Genomic DNA, 7767 nt, shown 5'->3' on the forward strand with positions numbered 1-7767 from the left:
TATGGTATAACTCATATCTAACACACACACACACACACACACACACACACACACAGTATAATGGTACAGCCAATTCATATCTAACACACACACACACACACACACACACACAGTATAATGGTACAGTATAATTCATATCTAACACACACACACACACACACACACACACACACACACACACACACACACACACACACACACACACACAGTATAATGGTACGGTATAACTCATATCTAACACACACACACACACACACACACACACACACAGTATAATGGTACAGTATAATTCATGTTTAACACACACACACACACACACACACACACACACACACACACACACACAGTATAATGGTACAGTATAATTCATGTCTAACACACACACACACACACACACACACACACACACACACACACAGTATAATGGTACAGTATAATTCATGTCTAACACACACACACACACACACACACACACAGCATAATGGTACAGTATAATTCATGTCTAACACACACACACACACACACACACACACACACACACAGCATAATGGTACAGTATAATTCATGTCTAACACACACACACACACACACACACACACACACACACACACACAGCATAATGGTACAGTATAATTCATGTCTAACACACACACACACACACACACACACACACACACACACACACACACACACAGCATAATGGTACAGTGTACACACACACACACACACACACACACACACACACACACACACACACACACACAGCATAATGGTACAGTATAATTCATGTCTAACACACACACACACACACACACACACACACACACAGCATAATGGTACAGTATAATTCATGTCTAACACACACACACACACACACACACACACACACACACACACACACACAGTATAATGGTACGGATACCTTGCCATGAAGCAAGGCTTTGCCGTTTATTGCAAGCGGTTGTAATATTCATATCATATCATTTATATATTGATACCATTGTATGATATTCAAATTCATATATACTCAATATAACACATTCATGTCAGATAACATGTTTTTCATTGTATCCTTGCCCTAGCAAATACTGCTACTAATAACATCACATTCATAACACCCTATCACATCTCACTAACATGCTATATATATATATATATATATATATATATATATATATATATATCTATATATATATCTATATATATATATATATATATATATATATATATATATATATATATATATATATATGCATTTTTCATTCATCTCATATAAGCATATTTTATTCATATCATATATTCATATGTATTGCATCTAGTATATTGATATCCATGTTTAATGTTTATATTCATATAATTATATCATGTTATTCTTTTTTCACACACATTATGCCTAGCATATGTAAAGAACCACATCATGTTCATACTGTATTCATCAGTGATTAGTCACACCATATACATAATCATATCACAGTCACATTCCTCTCATAACGCATCATATTCATATATTCACATCACGAATATTCATATATAATAATACATGTGTAACACAGGCTATTTTATGAACTATATTATTGGCTGTTATAATGCCTGACAAACCCTCATCATTTAATACAGCCGTAATGGGTTTTGTACCTGCTGACTGTACTGACTGTCTCACTGTGCTGAACATGTTATCATGCAGCAGCTGCTTAACTCCTTTGTTTGTGGCACGCAGCGCACGCCTCCTCGTCTTGTGGGAAGGAAAACACCATCACTCTGGGTCCAGTTTTGAAGATTCCCTCCCAGTAAGGCACACAGCACTTGTATGGCAGTATTGTTATCTGGGTAAGAGGCAGAAACAATGTTAACAAGTTTTTCACTGTTTTCAGAGTCAATAATGCACAAAACAGAGAGCGTGACCTCTCCTGACCGCAGCTGACCCGACACTACCTGGCACTACTTGGCCTACGTCACGGCCTACCCCCCCGTGAAGAGGCCTCCCCCTCTAGATGGCCTTGGTTAATGGCAAAAAGATTTATTTCAAGTTTTTTTACAATAGTCTATCGATTTTAACTTATAATAATAATAATAATAATAATAATAATAATCAGTTTATTCAGGAAATTGCAGCCGTTAAGCTGAAAATGTACATATTAATATACAGTGCAACCATAAAGAAAAATACAATATGAAAGGGGTGTGGGGGTTTGTGATTTACATTAACGGAGGGAAAGTAGTGATGATGCTTGAGGGGTGAAGAGGTGGAGGAGTGCAGTGTGGTAGAGCGATGAGGCGGGAAGGTAATCCTCCTCTGGAAGGCGAGTAGGTGTTAATCCGAGGTCATCCCCAGGTCACAATGCTGGGTCAGGTAGCAGCAGGTGGCCAGAGAGCAGGTAGAGGCGGTATCGACGGTCACTCAGAAAGGGGCTTAGCGGTGGAGTGCTAATCCAACACAGGTGGCGAGACAGATGTGAAGACTCGCTGCTGTGCCTGGGAACAGACTGCACAGCCTCGGTGGTGAGCAGCCTGCTCATTGCCCCCACCTGAGTGACGAAGCCTCCACTGCACTGCACCTGACCAGACTTCAACAGCAGGATGGGCGGGCCTGGGGGAGACCTCGGGGAGTCGGCAGGGGCCTGATGGAAGGCCGCGGCGGCGACACACTCGGCGATCCCGATACCACACACGCACTCCACTCACTGTCTGTCAGACTGTCACCATGATTTCACTTAGTCACAAAAAAATTAACTTGCTATGTAGTGATTCTGGAAGTAGGTTTCTTGATGAAAGGGGAGAGGGGGCTGGAGGGGAAGGGGAGAGGCCAACAGGCTGGCCCCGGGCTACTCCATGCGGAGCGCCATGACCCACGTCTGACCTCGGTCAGGACTGGGCGTGACTCAGTCGTTGTCTTTCCCTGTAATCCCAAGCCATTCATAACACCATGCAGTCGTATTGTGACTATGTGTATATTCCACAAATAGATAACGTACGGAATAACAGTGAGACAGATTGCCATGTGCAGGTCATCGCTAGATCTGTCAACAATGGAGGTTTCCCCGGCCCAAGCCACAGAGCTCAAGTTAGAGAATAGTGACTTTATTTTGTTGTGATTTAACCGTGTAGCAGCGATGGGCCAAATTTGTGGCTTTACTGTGTAGCAGCGATGGGCCAAATTTGTGGCTTTACCGTGTAGCAGCGATGGGCCAAATTTGTGGCTTTACTGTGTAGCAGCGATGGGCCAAATTTGTGTCTTTACCGTGTAGCAGCGATGGGCCAAATTTGTGGCTTTACCGTGTAGCAGCGATGGGCCAAATTTGTGGCTTTACCGTGTAGCAGCGATGGGCCAAATTTGTGGCTTTACCGTGTAGCAGCGATGGGCCAAATTTGTGGCTTTACCGTGTAGCAGCGACAGGCCAAATTTGTGGCTTTACTGTGTAGCAGCGACAGGCCAAATTTGTGTCTTTACCGTGTAGCAGCGACAGGCCAAATTTGTGGCTTTACTGTGTAGCAGCGATGGGCCAAATTTGTGTCTTTACCGTGTAGCAGCGACAGGCCAAATTTGTGTCTTTACCGTGTAGCAGCGATGGGCCAAATTTGTGTCTTTACCGTGTAGCAGCGACAGGCCAAATTTGTGTCTTTACCGTGTAGCAGCGATGGGCCAAATTTGTGTCTTTACCGTGTAGCAGCGATGGGCCAAATTTGTGTCTTTACCGTGTAGCAGCGATGGGCCAAATTTGTGTCTTTACCGTGTAGCAGCGACAGGCCAAATTTGTGTCTTTACCGTGTAGCAGCGACAGGCCAAATTTGTGTCTTTACCGTGTAGCAGCGACAGGCCAAATTTGTGTCTTTACCGTGTAGCAGCGACAGGCCAAATTTGTGTCTTTACCGTGTAGCAGCGATGGGCCAAATTTGTGTCTTTACCGTGTAGCAGCGACAGGCCAAATTTGTGTCTTTACCGTGTAGCAGCGATGGGCCAAATTTGTGTCTTTACCGTGTAGCAGCGACAGGCCAAATTTGTGTCTTTACCGTGTAGCAGCGACAGGCCAAATTTGTGTCTTTACCGTGTAGCAGCGATGGGCCAAATTTGTGTCTTTACCGTGTAGCAGCGATGGGCCAAATTTGTGACTTTACCGTGTAGCAGCGATGGGCCAGATTTGTGACTTTACCGTGTAGCAGTGACGGGCCAAATTTGTGGCTTTACCGTGTAGCGATGATCCAAATTTGTGACTTTACCGTGTAGCAGTGACGGGCCAAATTTGTGCCACGATATAAACCCCCCAAAAAAGATGACACATAATCTGATCACAAATGCTTTGATATATATTATGAAATGGTTTGTGTGAGGGGTGATTTTTTCTCATTTTCTCACTTAAAGGGACCATTAAGAAACATGATCCCCGCTGCTACCAGGTTAATTATTTTTTTTTATGTGTGTGTGTATAGTGGGTGACCTGTTTGCTCCCCTTCCAGCACTGCCGACACTTCCTGAACGCCTACAACAGCACGCTTGGGGACAGTCGACAGGTGTTCGCCGTGCCCTGCTACACTATGCACATTGGGAACCTCAAGCTGTGCAAGCCTAAGGTATGCTACTGCTGCTGCTATTACTACGAATGTTAATGATTTTTATTTATTTATTTATTATTTATTTTTTATGGGGTCTTCATGGTGCACTGATTCACTCACTCGGCTCACAGCCGAGAGAGCCCGGGTTCAATTCCCGAGCGGAGTGGAAAAATTTGGGCAGCTTTTCCAATACCCTACGTAGCCCCTGTCCACCCAGCAGTGTACCAGGTATTAATCGGGGGTTGTGTCCCGTCTCCTGGGGTCTGTTCCCTTCTCCTATAATTCCTTCCCCTCCTGTCTCTCTCCGGCATATGACCACAGATGTTGCGTTCACTAAACAAAACTTCTCTCTCTCTCTCTCTCTCTCTCTCTCTCTCTCTCTCTCTCTCTCTCTCTCTCTCTCTCTCTCTCTCTCTCTCTCTCTCTCTCTCTCTCTCTCTCTCTCTCCTTATTGCCTTTGAGCTGCCTCCCTTTGCTATAAAAATAAAAAATAGAAAGTTTTCACAATTTTGATATATTTTTTTCATTACCTACTGATCATCCTTGTCTTCCTGCATCTTACAAAGTGTGAGTTACCCGAGGGTTTGGATTGACTTCAACCTGGGCACCTCCTCCATCCTCATCCTGTGCCAGGTGGAGAGCACGCCCCAGCCCTCCCACCCGGTAAGTCAGTCAGGTAGTTGCTAGGTGACTAGGGGCCGTATAGCTAAACATTCCGTCGCCCAAGTTCACATATTTGACAAGGCATTCGTTGGAGTTTTGAGCAGGATTAGTTTTATGGCCCTGGTGGTAGTTTGATTCTTCTTCTGTACCGTGAACCTAAGGAAACACTCATTGGAACCTGATTGACCCACTCTTTGACCTTTAGAAATAGCTGATATGAGAAGCCAAAATGTCTTATGATACCGACCCAGGTCTCCCACTTATGATGACATACTCTCTCCCAGTTGTTCATCCTTCTCATGTCTTCCTCCACACACTGTCTCCAGTAGGGATGTACCGATGTATTGGTATCGGTGGTATCGGCATTTAACCCGTCCACTGCGATTGGAACGAATTTGGCTTTCACTGGTAGCCTGATAACATATACTCCCATGTCTTTCTCTGCCTCTGTGGTGGATAGTGGAGTGTTTCCCATGTGGTATTGGTGTGCTGGATATCCCTTCACTGGTAGCCTGATAACATATACTCCCATGTCTTTCTCTGCCTCTGTGGTGGATAGTGGAGTGTTTCCCATGTGGTATTGGTGTGCTGGATATCCCTTCACTGGTAGCCTGATAACATATACTCCCATGTCTTTCTCTGCCTCTGTGGTGGATAGTGGAGTGTTTCCCATGTGGTATTGGTGTGCTGGATATCCCTTCACTGGTAGCCTGGTAACATATACTCCCAGGTCTTTCTCTGCCTCTGTGGTGGATAGTGGAGTGTTTCCCATGTGGTATTGGTGTGCTGGATATCCCTTCACTGGTAGCCTGGTAACATACACTCCCAGGTCTTTCTCTGCCTCTGTGGTGGATAGTGGAGTGTTTCCCATGTGGTATTGGTGTGCTGGATATCCCTTCACTGGTAGCCTGGTGACATACACTCCCAGGTCTTTCTCGGCCTCTGTGGTGGATAGTGGAGTGTTTCCCATGTGGTATTGGTGTGCTGGATATCCCTTCACTGGTAGCCTGGTACATACACTCCCAGGTCTTTCTCTGCCTCTGTGGTGGATAGTGGAGTGTTTCCCATGTGGTATTGGTGTGCTGGATATCCCTTCACTGGTAGCCTGGTGACATACACTCCCATGTCTTTCTCTGCCTCTGTGGTGGATAGTGGAGTGTTTCCCATGTGGTATTGGTGTGCTGGATATCCCTTCATTGAATTGTAGCCACAGACACCCCATTCCTATAGGTTGGTGAGGTCTTCTGGTAGGAAATCCACAGTCAAGTGGCTAATTTTCAAGGTGCAGGGTTAGGAAGGGACGACCCCAAGTGAGGCGAGTTTTGTGTGTAAAGTCCCGCCTAGGATTGTTAAGGGTTGCCAAGGGGGTTGTATGGTAACAGGGTTATCAAGGAGTGACTGAGGGGCCAGGCTTAGAGCTGTAACATTATTGTGTTGAATTTAGGCAACAGTCAAAAGAATGTATTGTTTTATAAGGTATCAATATTTATACAGCTTATTAATCCCTCACTTAATATGCAGGTACTGCCAGAAGAAGACAAGGAGGAGGAGGAGGAGGTGGAAGAGGAATCATTTGGTGAGTGTTAATTTTGTTCTGTTGTTTCTTCCTCCTCTCTCAATCCTTTTCCTCTTCTCTGATTCATTTGCATTCTACAATTGTTCCTTCTCTCTCTATTCTGCTAAAGTCTTCTTCTTCCATTCCAAGGTCATGCTCCAACTCCTGCTGTCCCCTCAGAGTATTCATTTCCCTCAGGTCATCTCATGAGGGACATTAAGTGACGGCCACACACTTTTCCACAAATGTTTACACTTCTGAGGTGATAGGAGGGGACATTTCAAGGGGTTCATTTTCAGCATTTATAGTCACTGTAGAGTTTTGAGATTTTTGGAGGATCATGAACAAGAATCTAACTCCTTACACACCAAAAATTAGCTTCATAAACCTTTGCAGTCATTCTTAATGTTTGCCTCAAATTTTGTGTGTTGTGTGGCCTGGCCTGACATCTGGCCCTGGGGCGAGACTCTCAAAGCTGTTAGGAGCCACACCCAGCCACAAGCATGCAATGCCTTCACTGTTAGGAGCTTGCAAGCCACACCCACCCACAAACACACAATGCCTTCACTGCTGCAATTCTCAGAGATACATGATCGTTACCTAAGTTGAGTGGGTCGGGTGCAGCCTTACCTTGCTGTACATGAAATGCATTATAATTACCTAGTGTTCCCAACATGAAAATAGGAAGGACATGTTTTCAACAAGTAAATCTATCTGTTACAGTGAACAGCAGAGAGAGAGAGAGAGAGAGAGAGAGAGAGGTGTAACAATTGGCTTTTGAAATAATACATAATTCCCTTCCCTTCTCTTCCCTTCCTTTCCTCCCCTCCCCTTCCCTTCCCTTCCCTTCCTTCCCAATCCCTTCCTTCCCTTCCCTTCCTACCCTTCCATCCCTTCCCATCCCTTCCTTCCATTCCTATCCCTTCCTTTCCTTCCATCCCTTCCCTCTCCATCCCTTCCCATCCCTTCCCTTCCCAACCCTTCCTTCCATTCCTATTCCT

General features: G+C 44.8%; 1 long non-coding RNA gene across 1 annotated transcript; it reads left to right on the forward strand.

Annotated features, from left to right (window-relative positions):
- Positions 1-1313: 1313 nt before the first annotated feature.
- Positions 1314-7540, forward strand: LOC126989111 (uncharacterized). The gene is made up of 4 exons (XR_007742889.1): positions 1314-1827; positions 4453-4566; positions 5115-5211; positions 6733-7540. It is a non-coding gene; the product is annotated as an uncharacterized LOC126989111 (long non-coding RNA).
- The last annotated feature ends 227 nt before the right edge of the window (positions 7541-7767 follow it).

Source organism: Eriocheir sinensis, unplaced genomic scaffold (genome assembly GCF_024679095.1).
Source record: "Eriocheir sinensis breed Jianghai 21 unplaced genomic scaffold, ASM2467909v1 Scaffold1055, whole genome shotgun sequence".
NCBI lineage: Eukaryota > Metazoa > Arthropoda > Malacostraca > Decapoda > Varunidae > Eriocheir > Eriocheir sinensis.